This window comes from Meles meles, chromosome 9 (assembly GCF_922984935.1).
Source record: "Meles meles chromosome 9, mMelMel3.1 paternal haplotype, whole genome shotgun sequence".
NCBI classification, from domain to species: Eukaryota; Metazoa; Chordata; class Mammalia; order Carnivora; family Mustelidae; genus Meles; species Meles meles.
The window spans coordinates 87,187,937-87,212,246 of NC_060074.1; the positions used below are offsets into that span (position 1 = coordinate 87,187,937).

Below are 24,310 nucleotides of genomic sequence, written 5' to 3' on the forward strand. Positions count from 1 at the left end.
TTTGAAGGGGGTAAGCTCATTGCCCTATCTAATCTGACAGTGAAAGGTATGATGATTTATAAGTGACAATTAATAATTTATAAATAATTAGATTGTCCATTCAATGCATCGTTGCAATTTCTACCCAATCAGAGTGCCACCTAGGGCTGCCTGATAAAATGTGAACACGGGACATGTGTATATGAACAAATATTCACTATTGATCAGAAATTCAAATTTAACTAGGAATTCTTTACTTTTATTTGCTATATCTGGCAACTCTATTGCCACCTCCAAGCACATACAAAGAAAGAGCTACTCATTAAAATAAAACTGCAAATGTTCTGGAATGTTGTGCTAAAGGTTCTTGGAGTTTTCAGTAGCGGCAACATTTCAATAAACTGACATGTGAATTAACTTTAACAATTTACATATTGTTTCCTTGGGCACATTTCTAAAAACTTTTCAAAGCATTTCAATAATTTATTTTGTCACAACATGGCAATTTGTAGAGTGAAAAAACACTGTGATAGTAATAGGGAAACTCTTTTCAAATAATTCCAAATGAGCCTTCAAAAAACTGCTACTTACTTGTTAAGAGTCAAATATGCGTACTTTAAGATGTTTTCATAGGATTCACCTAACTATTCTTTCATAAATAAAATCTAAATCAACTTAAGTCCCAGAGCGGTTCTGCAGAATTCTTTGATGAAGAGAAACATTCCAAAACCACATGCAGAGTCACTTCATTTTATTTGCAGGATTCTTGTTCCAGCTCACCTTCCAAAACAATTTCAGTCAAGTAGAAATGTTCTGACAATCCCACTCTTAGAATGGCAAATAATCCCTGCCTTTTCATTCATTTGCTCATTACCTCTCTAAAAAGAGAATGTGCAGTTACCAGAATTTTATACAATTAGTGCTCCAAGAGTGTTTTAAATGCAAACCTATAAGAGGAAAGTAAAAACAAATCAAAGTTAATTGTGACTGGCTGGAACAAAATGCTTAAATCGATACCAGGATGGCTCATCTGCTCATCATTTACCCATTACCTGGGAGACGAACACCTCCTGCTGTGCCTGATTTTTGATACAGATTTACCATTGCCTGCATTCTGCAGACACATGCTAAGGAAGCCCAGACCTTCTCTGACTCCCTGTCTCATTATCCTCTTAGCACTTACTAACCTAGTCATTGTTATTTTTTCCCTGGCTCTTGTGTTCTTCTTTGCAAGAGGGGCAAGCACACAAGGAAAACTAGAGTTAAAAAACTTTATAAAGAAGTTCGGGGCCTTTCTGTAAAGCAGTCAGAGGAGGTGTCAGTATCTGTGAATTACTGACTTCTCTCACCATCTCCCCACTGACTATTGTGATTTTCAGAAACCTCCACAAGTAGAAAGTCCTTTCATAAGGCATCCCTTGAGAAAAAAAATGTTGTTGTTGTTAAGGTATTAGATATAAATGAAGAGAAATAGAGCCCTCTTACCTGGAAGGGTTAATGTCTTTAATGGAAGGGTGCCTGAAAACCCAACACGCAGTATCCGGGTGCTGCAAAATCTGGCTTTTGGAGGCCATGCAAACTCTTAGCTCTCATCAGTAAAGCTGGTGTTGATAATGACATTTCTAACCTGCTGCCTTTCTGGAAATGTCTGTCACCATAGCCAAGTATCCAAAAAATGCAATATAAAATGTATCTGCCATTGAAAGTTAACATGTATCTCTGAATTAGATACACACTGAGTTTCTCTGGACAGGATGGTTGTGTTGATACACTAACTTATTTTTTAGGTAAGTTTCCGTATGAAAAGCTTGCAACGACATGTTTATTATTATTATCATCAATGATTTCTGGGGGGACTCAAAAATTCTTGAAATAACTGATTTTTCTTATTCTTTTTGGCAAATAGATGATGTGTGACTGCTATCTCCATATATTTACTGGCAATTGTCTTTTCGCTTTCTGGCTATTTTTTTTTTTAAACTTCTGTATATGGATACCTAAGAGAAAAGTATACAGATGACCACATATGAATAGCAAATCATGATGGAAAGTGCCTTATATTTTTAGCCAAGTACACCCAAATAGGTTAAATATGTGAAGTTTAGAAATACAGTTCCCACTTTAAAATCAGAGTATAAATACAAATGGGAAACCTGGGAGCACAGTGATAGGGTAGAGTAGGGGGAAAATGGAGTGTAAAGGACTGACTGGTGGAAAATCGTGATGCTGTACAAAGGACCAGAGTAAGATACAACTGATAGCCAGCATCAGCCTCTGAATTCACTGTTGGCCTCTGTTCCACCTACCACTTCCTCAATGCATCCTTTATATTATTTCTTTTAGGAAAGGACATTCATGACCAATAACAATGTTATAATGATAGTAAGTATCGGATGTAAGATATGTTTTTTAAAAACACCTTTAACCAACATTTAAAAAGGCAGCAAGGGTGGGGGCCGGGGAGTTGTTACCTAGCTCCAGGTTTTATTTAGTGATGGTTCCACTTTTTCACTCACTGCCTGCAAATCAGCATTTTTAGTGGACAAAGGGCTCAGCAGCGGCCTTATGATTGCTTCTTTTCAAATGGTAATGGCTATCCTAACTCCTCTGCCAGGTTTTTCTTACCAGAGCACAAATTGCAGTTTACAAGGCTCTGAGGGAGAAAAAAAAAAATCTTAGCTGAATATCTTTTTTTTTTTTTATTCGACAAACTGACATGTAAATTACCCTTTAAGTGCTCCACTCTAGGGCTCTGATCATCTCCTAATTGTCACAGTCAATTGTAGCCAACAGTCTCTTCAATCCCAAGCGCTTTGACAACAAGCACAAGGATCAAAGCAGAATCAGCTCCCTTCAATATCCTTCTGTTTAGGATGCTACAAAATGCCTGAAAAAGAAAGGTGTAAGGGCATTGCTGTAGAGGAAACTGAGAGTAGCAAGTATTACAATAGTTATTTTCTCCATCTCTAAAATTATGCCGTATAAGTTGCCGTGATCTTTAATCACATGTGCAGAACAAATACATAAACCTCCTGGGCAATTAATATGCTCTTAAGATTATACTAATATGCAAGCTTTACAAACAACACCGTTTCCATGGCTTAGGAAAAATTACGACACAGCGAGGGGATAGCAATCATTTCGTAGCAGCTTGAGCATCAAAAACTATTATCAAACATATTCGGTATTTGAGCATAAATTCCAAAGCACAGTTTTTATTACTTAGTTTGGTGTCAAGGAATCACTGCTCCCCCAAACTGAATAGCCTATTGAGAATTCTTGAGTTTTTTTTAATTAACCTAGAAATGTCCAACTAAAAATGTGCACCCAAATAAATTTAAAAATGTGACACCAAAACAATTTCAGAAGATGCTGTTTTCCTTACAAGGGATAACTTCTACTGCTTTACTGGGAACAAACTAATTAAAAGTCATTACATGAGCTACAAACATGATTCTTAAATAAGATGCACTTACCAGGATCACTACTTAACAAAACATGACAATTCTTTCTAACTAAAGTAGTTATTATATGTCACTACTTTTTTTATTTTTTTTTTAATTTTTTTTTTGCATATAATTATTTTTTTTTTATTTTAATTTTTTTTTTCCTCATTTTATTTATTTTTTCAGCGTAACAGTATTCATTCTTTTTGCACAACACCCAGTGCTCCATGCAAAACGTGCCCTCTCCATTACCCACCACCTGTTCCCCCAACCTCCCACCCCTGACCCTTCAAAACCCTCAGGTTGCCCCAACCTCCCACCCCTGACCCTTCAAAACCCTCAGGTTGTTTTTCAGAGTCCATAGTCTCTTATGGTTCACTTCCCCTCCCCAATGTCCATAGCCCGCTCCCCCTCCCCCAATCCCACCTCCCCGCAGCAACAGCATGGAGGTTCCTCAAAATGTTGAAAATAGAACTACCCTATGACCCAGCAATTGCACTACTGGGTATTTACCCTAAAGATACAAACATAGTGATCCGAAGGGGCACGTGTACCCGAATGTTTATAGCAGCAATGTCTACAATAGCCAGACTGTGGAAAGAACCTAGATGTCCATCAACAGATGAATGGATAAAGAAGATGTGGTATATATACACAATGGAATACTATGCAGCCATCAAAAGAAATGAAATCTTGCCATTTGCGACGACATGGATGGAACTAGAGCGTATCATGCTTAGTGAAATAAGTCAATCAGAGAAAGACAACTATCATATGATCTCCCTGATATGAGGACATGGAGAAGCAACATGGGGGGGTAGGAGATAGGAGAAGAATAAATGAAACAAGATGGGATTGGGAGGGAGACAAACCATAAATGACTCTTAATGTCACTACTTTTTTTAAAAAGATTATGTATGCTTTTCACAAAAGATAACAATTTTGCTTTATCAAATATAACAATCAAAATGATTTTGTGGAAAGAGAAACCCTATATAATAAATCTGTATAAAATAGCTACTTTAAAAATAACCTGAAAATTGTTGGGAAAAAAAAATGACAAACAGAACGTAATCAAAGGCATGTATGACAGCAGCTCTGTGAGCACCTCTATGGCTGTCTCCTTGGGCCCAGGTATTATACGCATACAGCGTGTAAGGTCACACAGTGATTGACAGGCTTCCTATGCTCAAGGAAAAAAAAAAAAAAAAAAACTGGAAAAAGAGACAGCAAATACCCCCGGTTCCTTTCTCAGCTAGTCCACTCAAATCCCCCTGTAGGGGTTTCCCATCCTCCCCTCAATTTCACCTTGAATTCTCAGGTTTGATTGAAGAGCTTCACAGAAGGGTCTATTACAGATTGAGGAATGATCCATTTCACATCTGAAGCTCCAAAGAGCTACTTGTGAGGAGTCTTTGAGTGCATTTATCTCACATGTGAAGCTTTCTGCAAAATCAATATGGGTATTTTTCAGTTTGACAAGTCAACATGAAATATCACATAATAATAGAAAAACAGAGTTGTACATTTAAACACACCCGATACAGTTATCTACGATGAAGCTTATAGTTATTACTCATGGACATCCTTGAGTATGCCTAATCTAAATTCATCCTGAGAGCTGGGCTAAAGCACACAGAAAGAGAAACTGACTGGCTACCGTACTTTTGGCTCCTTAGTCCTAATTAATCCAGGTCTTGTGGTAAGAGGAGAAAACAGGCAGGAATCATGGCCTTTGCTACCAACTTGGGAATGATATCAGAAGTGGGAAGAAAATGACCAGAGGTGAAAAAGAAGAAGGAAGGAGAACAAATGAGAAATGTAAAGAACTTTAAATTTAACTAATTGCCAAAAAATAGATTAAACAGTCACACAAAGAACAGTAAAGATGTCTGTAATGAATCCCCACCACCTGGTAGTAAACACTAGCAGAATAACTGACATATTTGTGTTGGGGTCTAACAATCTTTGAGTGAATTCTAGGTCTGTTTTACTGTCTGCATCAGCTTGAGGGACATGTTTTAACACAGTTTTTGTCTAAATCTCTATTGTTTTTTTCTAATCTTGAAATGGGATTAATCAGAAAATTAATCTTATAAGGTATCTTGTACCTTATAAGATTTCGAGGGGTTTGAACAAGGTGATGTATATAGCACCTGGCACATGGAAAACATTCAATTAATGGTAAATACTGATGAAATTATTAGAGTGTCCTTACACATATCCACAAGGTCTCTAAGGGTTCTAACCAGGTGCCATTTCTGGTGTTCCCTGGGCCCTTTCCACATTCTTTAAGGTCCCCAAGGTACAAATGACCATTTGGGTGAAAGAGTGAGCTCGCTATGTTAACTCTAGTGTAGGTCCTAGTAGAAGAGGGCAGCCACCCATATTCTCTTGCCTCGAAGACGGTCTTCCTCTAACCAGGAAAGCTGTCCCCACCAACTGAGAGAGAGAATCAAATGGGACTTTGAGAAAGGAAAAAAACCCAGGCGGGAAGGCCAAATCAGCTGATCACTTCCAGCAAGAAAGGAGATAAGAGACGTAACATATAGTTTTCCTTCATATGCCAGTATGCTATCATTAATACTGAGGTTATCTCTATATATTCTGCCACAGGAAGAATCTTAAAATTTAAAAACAAAAAAACAAAAAAAAACAGACCTTCTCAATAACATGTTAGCAACCCAGAATTGGTTAAATGACTCAATATAACCACTTATTCCTCTCCCTCACATTTTCCTGTAGCTTATCACTACATAAGCAGTTTTAACACCTACTGTACACGATTATCTGTCCTTGGATTTGTAGACTGCCTGAACAATATTTACAGCTTTAGGTTAACTCTCCCCACTACTCAGAATAAGTAGTGGCCAAATACAAATAAAGCCAAAGGAGGCAAAACATGTGAGTTCAGTGATGTGAAAATTCAAGCTAACATGAAAGTTAAGTATCATTATAAAATTCAATTGAAGTTTAAAAACTCTTATCCTATATTTCAAAGTCAAATAACTAAATATAAATGACTTTGTACTTAATTAATTCAACCAATATGTATCAAGAACTTAATATATGTAATACTGTTCATTTTTTAGCTACCTTACTGTTCTCCTCGTTATTAAAATTAAGCTATAGCTTTCATTCCAAAACCAAATTAAAATATTTTATTAAATGCTGATATAGAATTACAAGAACAAATTGAAACAATTTCCTACTTAAAAAGGGTCATTTCCTTAAAATTTTTAATTTATTTGTTTTGGACTCAAAATACATTTTTAGTGAGGAAACAAGTTTATAAATGATAATTACATTCCCAGATTGACACATTAAAAACCTGTTTAATGTAAAATGTACCTGAAACACACTAGAACCAAGTGTTAAACAGCTCTGGGTTGTACGATCTATACACTTAATCCTGTAGAGGCTTAAAAAGTATCATTGAACCTCGAATTTCCAAAATCTGAGACATATCAGGCAAAACACCTGAAGTAAGAATAGACCATCCATGAGTTTGGGTGATCACTGTTCTCAGGATCACCACCACCACCATCATCATCATCATCATCATCATCATCATCTTGCCCTATTTTGCCCATCATATTAGAACATGGAAGCTATGAAGATGATGCCAGCGGGTAGCCAGTAAGATGGTATCTCATCACCTTGATGAATTTTACGTAAGTGGAGGAGAACTGCACCAGGCAGTTGGGCCCTCACTCTCTCTGGCAACTGAAATCTCTTCCATCATATTCATTTCCATGGACATTTAAAAAATGCTTTCAGTGAAGAAAATAAGGGCTCTGAGATATCACTACCTACATCTCAGCATTTCCTCCTTGTACTGTGGCCACGCCAGCCTCCTTAGGCACAGCTTTGAAAAGTCCAGGGAGGGGATAACTCAGGACCTGTGAACATATTCCTTGGCATGCTCATAGTACCTCAACAAAACAATACTGAAATGAATATTTGCCTTTCTAAAGATCACAGTGGAAAATAATACCATAACTTCTCAATTATTTTCATATTTCAAAAGTTACTCTCCTTTATTATCAGGATTTTCTGTCTGCTTCTAGTTTTGGCTTGATTTATCTTTTTTTTTTTTTTAAGATTTTATTTATTTATTTGACAGAGAGAGATCATAAGTAGGCAGAGAGGCAGACAGAGAGAGTGAGAGGGAAGCAGGCTCCCCGCTGAGCAGAGAGCCTGATGTGGGACTCAATCCCAGGACCCTGACATCATGACCTGAGCCGAAGGCAGCAGCTTAAACCACTGAGCCACCTAGGCGCCCTAGTTTTGGTTTGAACTTGGATTGTAAACTTCACTACTCAAAAGTATGAGTGATGCCTACTTTTCAAGTACTTCATATGTGCCATTAAGTAGTAGCCTATAGTTCAACTAATAAAAGTACTACGAACATTCATTTCCAGCCATTTGTCCACATGTTCAAGTAAAAGCACCATAACCTACAGTTTGCAATCCACCTAAATGACCTCTGGCCTTATCAATTTATAATCACAAAACATATATATGCCTCACTTAAAAACTGGGGGTGCCTGGGTGACTCAGTCCGTTAAGCATCTGCCTTCCACTCAGGTCATGATCCTGGGGTCCTGGGATCGAGTTCCACATTGGGCTCCTTGCTCAATAGTGAGCCTGCCTTTCCCTCTCCTCCCCCTCCTCCCCTCTCCTTCTACTTGTCCCTCCACCAGCTTGTGCTTTATCAAATAAATAAGTAAAATCTTTAAAAAAAAAACTGAATAGAGCAGAGTTTGGGGGATAAGAAAATGGGGACTTCTAGTTTAATGAGTATAGAGTTTCAGTTTTGCAAGATGAGAAAGTTCTGGAGCTCTCTTACACAACAATGTGAATCTACAGCACAACTGCGGTTAACTCAAAATGGTCAAGATGACAAATTTCATGTTATTTTTTTACCACAATTAAAAATAATTTTAAGTTTAAAAAATAACATAGTAAAACTGCTTGAAAAAGCTAGTGATCTAATTCAATAATAAATAATAATTATGGAACATCTTTTGAAAACTGAATTAAAGTTATCTCGATTTTTAAGTGTTGGGCAACCAAGTTCTTGGATTTCAGTCCTAATTTCTTTTCTATGAAAATACTGCCTAAAAATTTGTCTATATAGTTTTCAAATCTAAACAGACTAATTTTTGAGAAATTGCACAAGAGAATGCAGGTCAAAACAAAATAAATCAATGAACTTTGGACTATAGAATTTCACTTCTCTTTTGAAAGATTCAAACAGTGAAACACAAGAAAACCACCACTCCCAGGTGCTGTGTTCTGAGGCTATAACTACCACCCATTGTTACCCTTTCAAATCTCAACATTTCCCTGAATTCAGTGAATTTCAGTGGACCAAGCAAAAGCTGAAGCTCATTGAGACAAAAATACTTGAAACAAAACCGAGTAGTTTTCAGTGGTTTCTCTGTTTTTGTAACAATAATTCCACCATATCTTAACACTCACTTTGTTCAGGGTTTTTGTTGTTTTGTTTAGTTTAACACTTTACTCTGGCTACTTTTTTTTTTTTCACCGTTTTTTAAAAAGTTAGATTACAGAATAGAGATTTTTTTTTTCAGGGTTAAGCGTCATAATGTTTTCTCTTTGAACAAGGTGAGCAAATTTAAATTTATCCTACAGAAAAGCAAGAGGCAGAAACCTCACAAGAAGTAGGCAAAATGGGACTATGGAATAGTGAGGGAAATTTATAGAAACTAGTGTCTTTAATTTATAATCCCACTTCATGTACAAAGAATAAAATTAATCAAAAGCACAAGTAGTTTGCTACCTTTTGAAAGATCCCTGGGATAAAATGATAGGATGAAAACTAATGGACACAATGCACTGATTCAAAAATTTATTACAACTTTTTTCTCTCCATATGCACTCTACTCCAATCATTCAATTATCTAATTTTTTTAAAAGATGTATTTAGTTTAGAAAGACACAGAGAGAGAGAGAGAGTGGGGAAAGGGGCAAGGGTTGAGGGACAGAGGGAGAGAATCCTCAAGCCAACCTCCCACTGAGCATGAAGTCCCACACAGGGCTCGATCCCATAACCCATGGGATCACAACCTGAGCCAAACCAAGAGTGAGACGTTCAACTGAACAGGCCACCCAGGCACCCCTCTAAATGCTTTGTTTTTACATTTATTCTTATAGTCTGCACACTTTATTAGATTAGGAATAGCGAAACCTTGAAGTCGAGTGTGAATTTGCAGTTTATATTAATACTAATAGTTTTGATAATACCAGTTACCTATAACTAACATATCTCAGTACTTACATTATCTCCTTAGAACAACCGTATGAGGTAAGTATCACTATCCCTTTAACATATGAGGAAACTGAGGCTTGAGAGATAAATAACTTGGCTAAAACCACACTATGAAAAATGTTGTGCCTTTAACCACGAAAATACCCTGCATCTTCATGAACGGCTCTGAGTGTAGCTTCATTTCATTGTAGATTATTCTTCTACATCTACTACAAACCCTTCCTTTCTTTATCTTCTTGATAAATGAGTTTGTTTGTTTGGGGGGTCTCCTATTGCCCAATATTTCCTTAATGGTAACTTTATCTTGGACGCAGATACTTGTTGTGATTGACTCCACGACTGAACCAAATGTGGTCATTAGCAATCATGGTCATTGACCAGAAGCAGCAGCCCCCTTGGTTCCTCTGCTACATCTCCAAGTATTCGCCAAGCAGCCAGTTATAAACCATTCACTACAGAGAGTAACGTCCACAATAACACATCTTTTGAAATCCACTTGAATTCAGGACTATAATCACTAAGAACTCAGCGTATTGCAGAAGATGCTACTACCTCTGAAAATACCATAACCAACACCAGTAAGAATATTGATGACCAGCACAATAAGCCTATTGCTTCCTGCTTCAGATCTGGATCCCCTTCTACCCAAGACCTCTCTATGCCCAGGTGAATGTTTTCATGTCATTCCTGATGTGAACAGAGTGAGGACATACTCTCACATGTTACTCAGAACAACCCTAAGAATCCAAGATTCTAGATTCTAGCAAAGCTAGAATCCTAAGGGCTCTCTCAACCATGCCATAAAATTATATGTGAGAAAAATCTCCAAAGAAGTAAAATGATTTGCCCAAGGTCATAAACTAATGAGTGGGGAAAAAAAGAGATTTCACTGCAAATCCAGTGCATTTTCCACTTAGAACACTTTTATTTTATTTTTATTTATTTATTTTATTTGTTTTACTTTTTAAAAAATATTTTACTTTTATTTATTTGACAGAGAGAGAGATCACAGGCAGGCAGAGAGGCAGGCAGAGAAAGAGGGAGGAAGCAGGCCCTCCGCTGAGCAGAGAGCCTGATGCAGGGTTCAATCCCAGGATCCTGAGATCATGACCTAAGCCAAAGGCAGAGGCTTAACTCACTGAGCCACCCAGGCACCCCTCCACTTAGAAAACTTTTAAACAAAAGGCCTGTTATGTGTCAAATAAGGTACTATGTATGTTACATGCAGTATTTTGTATAATCCTCACAACAGTCACAAAAAATAAATAATATTACTCTTATATAATTGAAAAAGATTAAATAATCTAATAATCTAGTTAAATTCACATAGAAAGTTGTAGGTATTGCTACTAACACCTTACTTTTTTAAAAAAAAAAAAAAGATTTTTATTTATTTGACACAGAGAGAAAGCACAAGTAGGGGAAGCAGCAGGCAGAGGGAAAGAGGGTGAAGCAGACTCCCCGCTGAGCAGGGAACCTGATGTGGGTTGGGGCTCAATCCCAGGACCTTGGGATCATGACCCGGCTGAAAGATGCTTAATCAACTGAGCCACCCAAGAGCCCCAACAACTTACTTTTAATGGTCAAATTCCTATTTAAAACAAAACAAAACAAAAACAAGGAAAAAAAAAACCCAATCCAGAAAGGATTATGCCCTTAAGAAGTAATAGATCGATACTGAGATTAGAGGGAAAAGATTAAAGTTAAGACCTGGGAAACCAAAAAACTAAAGTAAAGCTGTTGCGTGAATATATTAGTCTTTATTTTTATTTCTTTTTTCCCAAAAGGATTTAATTGGTTTTTAAACAAACAAACAAAAAATCTGATACAATAAAATAAACTAAATTTAAAATTGGTGTACAAAATGAGTCTAAGGGAAAATTCAGTGAAATTAAAAGACAAAATTATTCCAAGGAAGCCTTATATACTTGCCAAGAATGGTTGAATCTGAGTTTTCAGACAGGCTGCGTGAAGAGGGAAATGTGATTCACTGCATGGATCAGAGTGTCCCTAAAACAAAGAACATGCCATTTGTTTGGGAGGACAAAATTCTTCCTGGTTCTGAAATCATAGAGAAACTTGTCTCTGTGGCCCTCCTTCAGAAGACACAGCACAGAACAGGGAACAATCACCTCAAAATATGCTCTCAGCCTGCAGACCAATGCATTGCTTGGGCTGTTGAGTGCACCATGCATTAGTGCCAGGCGGCAGCATTGCTCAGGGCAGAATTCAGTTATAGCAGTTCTTTGGGGACAGCATACTAGTTTTCTCAGGGAAAGGGCAGAAGGGACAAGAGAATGATGCTGAAAGTGAGGAAGTCCTGCATAAAATCCAATACTAATGCTGATTTCCATAATACCTTTGCTAAGACGCCCAACCCATCTCCACCTGGAAGGCATTTAGCTCCTTCCACTTATTCATTCCATCTGAACACAATTCACACTTCCTAACCTTTTCTGATGCAAAAGGACAGATAGAAACTGATGGTCTCTGCACCAGACCTAGTCTCAAGCTGGCCTGAGGAGAATGAGTGAAGTGGACAAAACAGGCAAAGTCCCGCCAAGAGAGCCAGTTGGGCCATGGTGTGCTCATAGATTGTGTCAGTTCACTGGACATATGGAGGTCCACCATTCATGGGCTTTGCAGAGAGCAACAGTTGTCATTGGCAAACCTCTCTTAGGAGCCATTCCTCCCATTCATTATTTCACTCAGTCACTGAGTTGAGCAATATCTATTAGTAATTATTACAGTTTCATGCTTAAGAAACACAGCTACACAAGATGCACAGTGCCCCTTCCTAACAAAGCTTGTGGGCTACCCTCTACTGAAGATGCTCTTAATTTAGTAACTCAAGAAAAAACCATGGAGCTGGAGAATTAATAACTAAAACTCTACATGCTGCCTTTTTTTTTTTTTTTTTTTTTTTTTTTTTTTTTTTCACTAAAAGCTGTGGGACAATTCATCTGGGAATCTGAAGAGCAGCCAGTCCTTCTTTGGGGATTAACAAGAGACTGTAGCCTTGTAATTCTTTCAGTAATCCATGCCTTTGATTGTGTCATCTATCAAGAAGGAAACTAATACATGACAAATAATATTCCGTGAAAGACTTTAAAAAGTTGTGAAAGCTAAAAATATTATGGAAATATTCCCTTTAAAACATGTGCATATTGGTAAAATGGGCCTTAAAGCTATTATTATATAAGTACACCTGAGTGTCTGTTATAGTTAGAAACTTGTGCTAAAAATACAGATAATGAGGGGCACCTGGCTGGCTCAGTTAGTAGAACATGAGTTCTTGATCTCAGAGTCATGAATTTGAGCTCCACATTGGGTGTAGAGATTACTAAAAAAAAAAAAAAAGAAGAAAAAAATACAAGATAATGAAATAAAAAACAATCAATTTATTTTACCTAAACACTAGACAATTATATTAATTAATAACATTTAATGCCTAGCACTGAAGGACTCACTGATTTACAAATACAGCCCTTATGGAATGTTAAAAACATAATTAGGAGTAGCCTGAAATGGCAGCACTCATGTACTCATCTGTTTATGTGCACACAGTGTGGTTATGTACGGAATAAAACATCAAAATAGTCATTCCACATTATCAACCTAGGGTCAGAGGATGGTAAGAAATAACTATCCCAGAGAGAGTTCTGCATTCACTTACAAATCTTCTAAGTAAAACTAGAATTATCACCACCCTTCCCCAACTCACAAGCTATACCAAAGGAATATAGACAACTGGAAAACAGAGCCCTTGACTGTACAAATTAAACAAGTTTCCAGCATTTTAACATAAAAGCATACATCATAAGATGCACTGTACAGCATTATTTATACAAGGTGAAATGCTTACCTTTTCCTCATTCAGACCGTCTACAAGTCTGTGTACTTAAGGATTAGATATACTTCTTTCAAAGCTATGTGTATCCACACCATAAAAGATTTCATTGAATGTAAAGGGCTACCAGAGTGTCTGAGTGGCTCAGTGGGTTTAGTACCCAACTCTTGATGTCAGCTCGGGTCTTAATCTCAGGGTCAAGCCCCGCAGTAAAGGCAGTAAAGGGCTCCCTTTCCTGGATGTCAGGAAGAGCAGAGTGTGTGCCATGAAGGCCTCAGGCACATTGTAAGAGTACAGATTGGTACTGTCTGCCCACACCCAAATGCTGCATTCTGCCCCTCTATCACATGCAAACATTTGCACCTAATTATGTCACCAAGTCCTGCTTCTAGTACTTTATGTTTCAGCTAAAGAAGATGAAGTCTTGGGCACCTGGGTGGCTCAGTGGGTTAAGCCTCTGCCGTCGGCTCAGGTCATGATCTCAGGGTCCTGGGATCGAGTCCCACGTCAGGCTCTCTGCTCAGTGGGGAGCCTGCTTCCTCCTCTCTCTCTGCTTGCCTCTCTGCCTACTCATGATCTCTCTGTCAAATAAATAAAATAAAATCTTTAAAAAAAAATAAAAAAAAATTTTAAAAAAAGAAGATGAAGTCTTCAGGGGAAATTGTCTACTATGGAGAGGTATTGGAGGAATCCCCCTTGTAGATGAAGAACTTCAGCATTTGGCTATGCTATGAATCCCACAGAAGAACCAACAATACATACCAGGAATACTGGGACCTGAACACTGTGAGTGTTGCCACCCAGTGCTACTGAGACACAGGCACCTAGCACAATCTAGATAATGAAGGTGGAGGAGATTGCAGCCAGCAAGTGCCACTGACCAGCAATCAACCAGTTCCACGACTCCAAGATCAAGTTTCCACTGGCCCACTGTGTCCTACAATGCCACAACAAGTCACACTTCCAAAACTTTCCTTTAGTTGTAGAGCCTTCCAGTACCCAGGTTTGTGAAAATATACTCCTTGGGAAAACTAAGAGAAAGAGAGAGAGAGAGAGAGAGAGAGAAAGGGAGGGAGGGAGGATAGGAGAAAGAAAGAGAAGGAAGGAAGGAAGGATAGATAGAAAGAGAGGGAGGGAAGAAGGAAAGAAAGAAAGAGGAAGGAAGGAAAGAAAAGAAAGGAAAGGAAAACCCCAGAAGGATCCCATAGATCACCTTCTACACCAGACCACTCTTTCAAGATTGGGAGAGGTAACTGTTTCACCCAATATATAGAAACAAGCACAGAGAGTGAGGCAAAGTGAGGAGACAGAGGAATGGGTTCCAAAAGAAATATCAAGAAAAAAAAAAAAAACTCAGAAAAAGACCTTAGTGAAGTGCAGATAGTAATCTACATAATAGAGTTCAAAGTAATGGTCATAAAGATGCTCACCAAACTCAGGAGAAGAGCAAATGAATACAGAGCTTTAACAAATAGATATAAAATATAAGAAAGTACCAAGCAGAAATCACAGAGCTAAAGAATACAATAACTGGGCTAAAAAATATACTACAGGTTCAACAGCAGACCAGATAAAGCAAACTGATCAGTGAGCTGGAAGACAAAGCACTGAAACTTACCCAGACAGAGCAGGAAGAAAAAAAAATTTTTTTTTAAGTGAAGATACCTTAAAGGACTAAAAGAACAGCATCAAGTGGAATAACATCCATATTACAGGGCTCCCAAAAAGAGATAAGAGAAAGAAAGGGGCAGAAAATTTACCTGAAGAAATAATGTTTAAAAACTTCCTTAATCTGGAGAGGGGAAAAAACTACCAAATCCAGAAAGCCCAGAATTTCTTTGTAGCCAAAACATTCATAGCAAGACACGTTGTGATTAAAATCTCAAAAGTTAAATACAAAGAGGGAATCTTAAAAGCAGCACAACAGAACAACTTGTTACACACAAGGTAGATCCCCTAAGGCTATCAGCAGATTTTTCAGCAGAAATTTTGTGGGCCAGAAGAAAGTGGCATGATATGTTAAAGTACTGAAAGGGGAAAAAACTTCCAAGTAAAAATACTCTACATGGCAAGGTCATCATTCAGAATATAAGGATAGTTTTCTAATGCAAAAAGTTAATCACCACTAAACTGGCCTTAGAAGACATGTTAAAGAAACTTCTTCAAGCTGAAAAGAAATAGCACTAATTAATGAAAAGAAAACATACAAAAGAAGAAAAACTCACTGGAAAAGATAAATATATAGTAAAGATGGCAGATTTAGTCATTTATAAAGCTAGTATGAAGGTCGAAAGACAAAAGTAGTGAAAAATTACAATAATTAGTGATGGGATACATAAAAAGATGTAAATGTGACATCAAAAACATAAAATGGGGGTAAAAATATACTTTGGGAATCTATTCAAATTTGAGTGTAATCAATTTAAAATATACCGTTATGTAACTAGGATGCTATATAAGAACATCCTGGAACCAGAAAGGAAAAACTTATAGTAAATACAAAAAAGAAAATGAGAAAGAAATCTAAACATAACAATAAAGAAAGCCATCAAACCACAATGGAAGAGAGGAATAGAAGAAAAAGGAATGCAGAGGAACTACAAAAACAGCCAGAAAACAATTATCAAAATGGCAACAGATACATACCTATACACCAATAATTACTTTAAATGTAAACAGATTAAATTCTCTAATCAAAAGGCATATAGAGTGGCTGAATGGATAAAAAACATGATGCATCTATATGCTGCCAACAAGGGACTCACTTCAGAAGGATACACACAGATTGAAAGTGAAGGGGTGGAAAAAGATATTGCAAGCAAATTGAGATTTAAAAAGAGCTGATGTAGTTATACTTACCTCAGATGAAATAGGCTTTAAAACAAAAAATGTAATAAAAGATAAAGACATCGCATAATGATAAAGGGGTCAATCCAGCAAGAACATAGAACATTTATAAATACCTATGTACCCAACATAGGAGTACTAAAATATATGAAGCAAAGATTAACAGACCTAAAGGGAGAAATTGACAGCAACACAATAAGAGTGGGAAATTTTAACACCCCACTTACATCAATAGATAGGTTATCCAGACAGAAAATCAATAAGAAAACATCAGCTTTGGGGCACCTGGGTGGCTCAGTTGGTTAAGTGTCTGCCTTCTGCTCAGGTTGTGATCCCAGAGTCCCAGGATCAAGCCCTGCATCAGGCTCCCTGCTCAGCAGAGAGTCTGCTTCTCGCTCTGCCCCTCACCCTGTTCATGTTCTCTCTCACTCTCTCTTTCTCAAATAAGTAAATAATCTTAGAAAATATCAGCCTTAAATGACACATAGACTTTATTAATAGACATATATGGAACATTCCTTCCAAAATCAGAAGAATACAAATTTTTCTAAATAACAGATGGGACATTCTCCAGGAGAGGTCACATTAGTCTACAAAACAAGTCTCAAGAAGACTGAAGTCATATCAGGCATCTTTTCCAACCACAATGGTAGGAAACTAAGAAAACTTGAAAAATAACAAAAATGTGAAAATTAAACAACATGCTACTGATCATCAAAGAAATCAAAGGAGAAATCAAAAAATATCTAGAGACAAATGAAAGCAGAAATATGCCAAACCAAAACCTATGGGATGCAGCAAAGGTGAATAAAAGAGGGAAGTTCATAGCAATATAAGCCTAAGTCAAGAAACAAGAAAAATCTCAAATAAACAATGTAACTTACAACTAAAGGAGTTAGAAAAAGAGTAATAAACAAAACTCAAAGTTGGTAGAAGGAAAGAAATAATAAAAGTAAGAACCAAAATAAATGAAATAGAGACTAAAAAGACAAATAGAAAAGATCAATGAAACTGGGAGCTAGTTTTTTGAAAAGACAGATAAAATTGACAAACCTTTAGCTAGACTCACCAAGAAAAAGAGAGAGCTCAAATAAATAAAATCAAAAATGAAAGAAGAGAAACAACAAATGATACCACAGACATACAAAGGATTATAAGAGTCTACTCTGAACAATTAAATGCCCACAAACAGGACAACCGAGAAGACACGGATAAATACCTAGAAATATACAATCTTCCAAGACTGACTCATGAAGAAATAGAGATTCTGAATAGAACAAAGACCAGTAAGAAGATTGAGCACTAATTAAAAACCTCCTAACAAACAGAAGTCCAGGACCAGATGGCTTCACTGGTGAATTCTACCAAACATTAAAGAAGATTTAATACTTACCCTTTTCAAACTTCTCCAAAAAACTGAAGAGGAGGGAATGCCATCCAGACACTTCCTATGAAGCCAGAATTATGCTGATACCAAAACCAGACAAGGACCCCACAATAAATAAATAAATAAATAAATAAATAAATATATAGGAGGAAAGAAAGAAGGAAGGAGAGAAAGGAAGGAAGGAAGGAAGGGAAAGAAAGATTGATTATAGGTCAATATCCTTGTATTGGGATATTAAACATAGATAAAAAAATCCTTGGTGCACCTGGGTGGCTCAGTCGGTTAAGCATTTCCTTTGGCTCAGGTCATAATCCCAGGGTCCTGGGTTTGAACCCTGCGTCTGTCTTCCTGCTCCAGCAGGGAGTCTGCTTCTCCCTCTCCCTCTGCCTCTCCCCCTAGCTTTAGCTCTCTCTTACTCACTAACTCTCTCTCTCAAATAAATAAATATAATATTTTTTTAAAAATCCTTAACAAGGGGCGCCTGGGTGGCTCAGTGGGTTGGAGCCTCCGCCTTTGGCTCGGATTGTGGTCCCAGGGTCCTGGGATCAAACCCCATATCAGGTTCTCTGCTCAGCGAGGAGCCTGCTTCTCCCTTTCTCTCTCTCTCTCTGCCTGCCTCTTTGCCTGCTTGTAATCTCAGTCTGTTGGATGAATGGATAAAATCTTTAAAAAAAAAAAATCCTCAACAAAATGTTAGCAAACTTAATTCAACAATACACTAAAAAGATCATACACCATGATCTAGTGTGATTTATCCCAGTGATACAAGGATGGCTCAACACCTGCAAATCAATTAACCTGGCACATCACATTAAAAAAAATGAAAGATAAAAATTATATGATCATCTTAATAGATGCAGAAAAAAACATATGACAAAACTCAAAACAAACAAAAAAAAACACCTCTCAACAAAGTGTGTGTGTGTGTATGTGTGTGTGTGTGTGTGTGTGTGTGTGTGTGTTTGTGATGTGCATCAACATAATAAAAGCCATATACGACAAACACAGTTAGTATTATACTCACTGGTATAAAACCTTTAAGATCAGGAATAAAACAAGGACGCTCACTATCTCCATTAAAAAAAAAAAAAAGATTTTATGTTTAAGTAATCTCTACACTGAAAATGGGGCTTGAACTCTCAATCCAGAAATCAAGAGCTACATGCTCTTCCAAATGAGCCAACCAGGTGCCCCTTCATTACTTTTATTCAACATAGTATTGAAAGTCCTGCCACAAGAATTAGGCAAGAAAAAGAAATAAAAGACATCCAAACTGGAAAGAAGTATTTGTTGCTATTTGTGGATGACACAGTATTATATTTAAAAAACCCTAAGGACTCCACTAAAAATGGTTAGAGCTAATAAATGAATTTAGTAAATTACAGGGTACAAAATTAATGTACAAAAATCTGTTGCACTTCTATACACTAATAATGAACTATAAGAGAAACAAAAAAAAATCCATCTACAATCATATCAAAAAGAACAAAGGATCTAGAAATAAACTTAACCAATCGCTTCTCAGTCTTTTGGCTAAGATCAAGTGTAGAAATAAATTTAACCAAAGAAGTGAAAGATCTGTGCACTGAAAACTGTAATATACAAACTGAAAGAAATTAAAGATGACACAAGTGGAAGGAAAGATATTCCATGCTCATGGTTTGAACAAATGAATATTGTGAAAATATTCATACTACCCAAAACAATCTATAGATCCAGTGCAATCTCTATCAAAAGTCCAAAGGCATTTTTCACAGAACTAAAATAAATAATTCTAAAATTTGTGTGGAACCTCAAAAGACTCCAAAGAAGCAACAGTCATGAAAAAAAGACAAAGCCAGAAGTATCAGGATCATTGATTTCAAATTAAACTATAAAGCTACAGTAATCAAAACAATATGGATTGGCATAAAAACAGACACATAGATCTTTGACACGTAATAGAGAATCCAGAAATAAACTCATACCATCAAAAAAATTTATGGTAAAGGCATCAAGAATACACAATGGATAAAGAGTAGTCTCTTCAATAAATGATGCTAAAAAAAAAAAAAAAACCCGACAGCTTCCTGCACAAGAATGAAACTGGACCAACCACTATCTTATGCCATATATTAAAATCAACACAAAATGGATGACTTTAATGCTAGACCTGAAAACACAGACCTGCCAGACCTGGAAAAAGCATAAGCAGTAAGCTCCCTGATATTGGTCTTGGTGATGGTTTTTTGACTCTGACTCGAGAGACAAGGGAAACAAAAGCAGAAATAAATAAATGTGACTACATCAAACTAAAAAGCTTCTGCATAACTTTCTCTACCATCTTGGAGCCTGAGGAGGGAACAGGACACCTAAAACGATAAAAAGGTCTGGAAGGTTGTGGTCCAAGGTCATTTTTGCTGGCTAAAAGTGGGGTCTCTAGAACCAGAGGGAGCACAGAGCTCTTCTTAAAATTGAAGGTGTTTATGCTGAAATGAAACTGAATTCCATCCAGGTAAGAAATGTGCCTATGCGTACAGAGCAAAGAATAACACAGTGACTCCTGGTGGCAAACCAAACAAAATTGGAGTAATCTAGGGAAGAGTAACTCATGGTCATAGGAACAGTGGCATGGTTTGTGCCAAATTCCAAAACAACATTCCCGCTAAAGACATTGGCCACACAACCCATGGGATGCTTTACTTCTCAAGGATTTAAACTTACAGGAAAGTAAATAAATAAAGGTGTAGATTTGTTCTCTTGTTTAAAAAAAAAAGAAAGGAAGGAAGGAAGAAAAGAAAAAAAGAAAACATTTCTGCATAGCTAAGAAAACCATCAATAAATGGAAGGCAACCTACTGAATGGGAGAAGATATTTGCCAATCATATATCTGATAAGGACTGATATTCAGGATATATAAAGAACTCATACAAGTCAACAATAAAAAATAAATAATCTAGTTATACAAATAAGCAAAAGATCTGAATAAACATTTTTTCCAAAGAAGACATAGAGATGACTAATAAGCACATGATTAGATGTTCTACATCACTAATCCTCAGGGAAATGCAAATCAAAAAACCACAGTGAGTTATCAATTTATACTGATCAGAATGGCTACCATCAAAAAGACATAAAACAGCAAGTATTGCTGAGAATGCAGAAAAAAGGGAACCCATGTGCACTGTTGGTGGGAATGTAAATTGGTGTGGCCACCATGGAAAACAATATAGAGGTTCCTCTAAAAATTAAAAATAGAGCTATCATATGATTCACCAATTCCATTATTGGGTATTTATCTGAAGAAGAAAAAAAACACTGTTTTGAAAAGATATGTTCACCCTTATGTTCACTGCAGCATTATTTATAATAGCCAAGATATGGAAATCACTGAGTCCATTGACGGATGAGAATATATACTAAAATATACAATGGAATACTACTCAGCTATAAAGAAGAATGAAATCTTGCCATCTGTAACCACATGGTAGACCTTGAAGGTATTATATTATGTGAAATAAGTCTGACAGAGAAAGACAAATACTTATATGTGGAATCTAAAAAACAAAACAAACCAACAAAACAAAATAAAGTCCAAACTCTTAGTAAGTACAGATTACAGAATGGCGCTTGCCTGAGGGCAGGTGGATGGGGGGAATGAGTAATGGGGATCAAAAGGTACAACCTTCTAGTTATAAAATAAACAAGTTATGGGGATGTAATATTCAGCATGGGGAATACAGTAATATTGTATTAACTTGTATGGTGACAGATGGTGACTACACTTATTGTGCTGATCAGTTCACAGTATACAGAAATGTTGAATCATTGTGTTGTATACATGAAACTAATGTAATATTGCATGTCAATTACATGTCAATAAAAAACATGAAGGAAGGGCTCATTGCATATTTTATAAGGAAATATTTCCAGACATCTACGTCTGGTTCTTTTAGCACCTTTTAAGTTATACTTAACCTCAAATAAATAAATACTAAATAATAAAATACACCTAACCTCTTACTTTTTCCCATCCAGTCTCCCAGATTTAAGACCCTTTTAAATGCTCCACAGACCCTATGCACCATTACTTCTGAAGAATGATATCACACAGATTAAAATGAGCCCATATCCCAAATAAGTACAATCATTTTGCTGTAATAATTTGGAAAGGGTTTCTATAATTTTGTTTCTGAAATATTGGGCTTCAAGTAATATGCCTAATTTATAACTACGATTTCCAAGTGATCATCAAGTATGGATGCTTTCAGAGTAAAAAGGTTCAACTTACAAACTCTTTTCAAATGTCTTGACATGTTTATGCTAGTTTTTTGACAATGAATGAAGCTGCTTTAGTATTGCACTTTGCTCAGTTATTAACTTGAATTTTGTATTTCTTCTCATTTGCAACCTGTGTAAGTGTGATCAGACCTCAAATATTTTCCAAGGTCTGTGAAACTTAGAAACTCTGGAGTGCCTTCAGTTCCTAATGAATTCGATAGGCCCACCCACAACAGCCCCAGATTACCATCCCCACCAGAGACCTAGGACCAGAGTCCTTGGGGACTGGACCACAAAACACTCGGCCCAAGGACTGGTCACTGTGCAGTCCTAACCGGTCTTTGCTGGTTATAGTTTGACACTGACTCGTCTTCTGACAAGCAATCCTCATGTGGATGGGATACCTTTTCTGAGCACACAGAACTCCTCAATGTCTAGTGACTACACTTGGGTCCCTGTCTGAAGTTCTTTGTTTGTATTTACATCTTTCAAATAAAGTCTTCTTTTGTGTTTCAGCTTGACCTTAGAAGGAATAATACATAACTTACCACACTCCCTCTCACCCACAAAAAAAGCCCCAAAATTTACTCAGTGGAAAAACCTTCAGAGATAAATAGACACAACATGTATCTCTTAATATTTCCTGTTCAGTATTCTGAGGCTTCTTGAAGGCAACACTGTAGCTAAAAGCCCAGGCTCCCTACCTGGACGGAACTGTCCTGGGGCTAGAAGTCTCTCAGCCCATGGCTCCCTACACAGTAGCTCCACATCCTTTATACTGTGCTGCTTTTTAAAGGAAAAACGTCTGGGGAAAATTGTTAACTATGTAGGTAAATATGCATATTGTTAAATTTAAAATTCCAGAGAGATTTTTCAATATTTACAATTCTGATTTCCTTGGAGATGTTCCTAAAACAATGGCACCATTAAACCTTAACATTAATACCTTACATTGAGAACAAATGCTATGTCTTTTATAAGCAACTCCTTAATCTGTTCTTTCTCTTTATTCATTTAATATCAGTTGAGCACCTTCTCTGTGCCAGACACCATGCTGAGCCCTGGTGAGTACAGCAGACGGAGTCCCTGGGAATAAAGAAGGCAACGATTGCAACCCATTGCGGTGTCTTCTGTAAGTGCTTCTGCATGGCTAATTTAAACCTGTTTTACTAAAATTCAATCCCATTTCTCCTTGTTCTACCCACGGAGTAGGTAAACAACAGCCAATCACTATCCTCTCCAACATAGGCCTCCTGATACTTGAAACACTCAAATTTCTTTTTTCTTGCTCAAAATAAATGTATTTTTTTCACAAAGAAAAGAAGATTACATTTGATGTAAGCAACAAGCCAATATAACTCCTTTGCTGTGTCATCACATTGTCATTGATATGAAAATATAGAATATAAATTTTCAGTCACATTGAAAAGATAGAGGAAAATAGAGTCTCATATAATCAACCAGTTTCTTAGACATTAATCTATACACAATCCTGATGGTACCATTCTAAAAAAAACGCACTCTAATGAAACAGAAATTGTGCCATATTGCACTAGCTGAGGAAAAAGTAGCTAATAGGTCTCTATCCCATATGACTCATATCTAAGTACCCTGCCCCCAAAGAAATCAAGACAAACTGTCACTGAGCCACATTGTTATCCCTTAAGAAGACTATAAAACGTGTACATCACTCATTCGTTGACACTGAACTTGTGCCAAAACTATTAAGAGCACATATTAATACATATCCCAAATGTGTAGGAATAACTACAGAATAAAACACAGAATGAAATTGGTACTCACTATTAATTTGTCTTTTATAAATGATTAAGTAAGGCATATGAAGGAAATAAAAGGGCAATAAATACCCTTTTATCACAAACCGGGGGGTTTCTCTTACTCTGGGCTTGCACACAACCAGTTTAGAAATGTGCATAATTGCCTATGGTCAACATCATATCACTGCCAGATCACACATTAAACAGATAACCACTATTATTATAAAAGCGACTTCCTTGACCTCATATTTTGGTCTGGCTAGGAATTCCTGTATTTTCCCAGATCAGCTGTTACACGGTGCCAATCTTGCGCTGTGCATGTCAATTTTGTACCAGTGTAAGTGACCGGCGCCTCACAGAGCATACTTGAAAACACACTTATATGCATAGGAATAGCATAAGTTCAAGAAATATGATCATAGTTCTTGCAGTGTTGTTGTTTTTTTTTTTAAATCTGAAGTCTAT

The 24,310-nt window shown here is 36.9% G+C and overlaps 1 long non-coding RNA gene across 4 annotated transcripts in view; it reads right to left on the reverse strand.

The window, feature by feature from the left end:
* LOC123951114 overlaps positions 1-24,310 on the reverse strand; it is a 124,691-nt gene that overhangs the window by 73,912 nt on the left and 26,469 nt on the right. For 2 of the 4 annotated variants that reach the window (XR_006820344.1, XR_006820346.1), the window contains exons 4-5: positions 4,734-4,871; positions 277-2,866 (exon numbers count right to left, since the gene is read on the reverse strand). This is a non-coding gene — a long non-coding RNA (uncharacterized LOC123951114). Of the gene's footprint in view, positions 1-276; positions 2,867-4,733; positions 4,872-24,310 lie in introns of those variants that run through there. The other 2 variants (XR_006820347.1, XR_006820345.1) reach the window with 2 other exon arrangements.